Here is a 2,269-nt window from a genome sequence, read left to right as displayed (position 1 = left end):
AAATTCGATGGAAAAAAAAACAGAGTATGGAATTATAACGAAATTGGAAAAGGCAGATTAGGAAAGAAGCTTTGTTTGATAACTCAAGAGGCAGTGCACTACGGTTTGGAGCTAGATCAGGGTGTCTTAGAACACGCAGCTACAAAAAGAAATTTAATAAAGAAGATGTCCATGTGCAGTGTGGTAAATCCACAGAAACAATTAACCATATTATACTCGAATGTAATGGTATTCATCCGGAAGCCGATGCAGGCGCAGTCGCTCTTCGTGAAGCTCTGGGTTTTACAGATACCAGGGGCGGGGTGAATGAACCTGCGGTGAAAGCTAGCAAAAAAAGGATTTGAACATTGGTGGCTTAAAAGCAGGAAAGTGACATAATGTTAGTAATGTAGAAAGAAGAATGCAATAAATATAATTATGGCATAGTTAACCAATCTAAAATAATAAATATACAGAGAAAAAATGACCATGATAGCAACTGCTAACACCCCGTTAGAAAGGGGAAGCTCCTGTATTCCATTCATCCATCGGACACGCCTTTCGAAGCAGAGTATGTCACGAATTTGGTTGATTAGATTAGTTTTGGTAAGCAAGCACTGACAATAGAAAGACAGTTAAATAAGCATGGCATTAACAGTCGGTTAATTCAGAAAAACAGAGGTCTGCCTTTTCAATTGCCTGAGGAGGTCGAAGACTGCATCAATGCTTCCTTAAAGCTTTTCAGTGCAATTGCATTTATCGAGTGCCTCCTCGTAGTGCGCTTTGTGTTGTATGTTTAATTTTAACTCTAAGAGCAACGGTTATATCCTTCGTGTTCTATTTATAGTTCTTCTCCTATTGGACTCTGTGCGAAGCTGTTCGACCAATATTAAAAAGGGAGCCACTGATGGTTCATTGATGGCTCCTACATTATGAACCAGAATGTTTGGTGTTACAAGATGCAGGGCTCCCATGAGCACCCACGCAGCTGTCAAGGCGCATTAAGAGACAAGCTGTCTGGCTAATGCTCAGGATTTCACAGTGAACGTGTTTAGACGGCATGATAGCCCATTTCTTACAATAGAGCGATACTCACCACCCCTTGAAATAAATTAAATGCGCCTTGAAAGATCTGGGAACAAGGCCAGAGTATCCAAGGTTCAAAGAGTTCAAATGAATCGCACCCTTCGTTCCTAGGGGCCTTCGAGAGCTAGAAAAAGGTTTATTTCGAATTTGGGTCTGAGTAGTCAAATCATCTTCTTCCTGATTTTAAAGATTACATTTAGGATTTATGTTGTGCATGGCCTAATGCTTCAAAAGCTGTTCGTCTCATAATACGCTAACCTCAAAGCCATCTATTTCGCAGCCCAAGTGCAAAACGTTTTATGCGCGAAATAGGTGAAAAAAAAAAAAAAATCCGAATAATTGTGTTGGGTCTAACCGGCTTCAGTTGGTTTTAGCTGATTTCAAACGGTGCTACTGGAACTAAATTGGCATTAATATGTTCCTTATGCATACCGGCTGGAAGTAAGCGAGTCTTAGATAACCGTCAAGAACAATCAAGGGTTCTAGCTGGCTTTCAGTTGGGCGCCAGTTGGGTCCAGCTGAAATCTGTCATTACTGCTGTGTAGGTCAGTTGTTCACTTTATTAATCTGAGCGTAAGCAGTGAAACCTGTGAGAAAAGCATTAAATTATTCGTTATAAATTACGGCTGCTCATAAGTGACAGCCGCCTCAGTAATTTGCCGTTGCTTTGAGTGGAGGCGCACGATTCTCAGACAGGTCATCGTTGAAGCTCTCACCAAGAGACCGAAGAAATTTCAAAGCCAAAGTCTTGAAAACGCTGATAGAAACGAAAATACCTTCATTCACTTAGTGCAAAGTGGAATTAAAAAGAGCAAACAAGTTATATGAACATACGCCCAGAAGATGCATTCATGTGAAATATTTAGATACATATTTTCCAGATTGAATCAACATATAACATTTCTGCAAAAAATGGGAACGGCGCTTAAGCTTCGCCTTGTAAACGCGATAGTGTGGCCTGTTCACCTTATTCACTCTATTCACAGTGTTCACTCTATTTTAGAGGAAAGCGCATGTACGCGAGTGAGGACCGGCATAGGTAGCCGGCATATGGAAGACAATAACAGTGTCTCAAAATACACCTAAAGGTGGAGCTTAAGCGTTCACCCTATTTTTAGTGCCCATAATAATTTCTCGTGGTCTCGTGGTGGAATTAGCTGCATTCTCGTAAGGTGTAAATTTATTCTGTGAATTGAAAGCAGAA

This window comes from Amblyomma maculatum, chromosome 6, assembly GCF_055883805.1.
Source record: "Amblyomma maculatum isolate TAMU_Amacu chromosome 6, ASM5588380v1, whole genome shotgun sequence".
Lineage (NCBI taxonomy): Eukaryota > Metazoa > Arthropoda > Arachnida > Ixodida > Ixodidae > Amblyomma > Amblyomma maculatum.
This window is presented reverse-complemented; position numbering follows the sequence as displayed.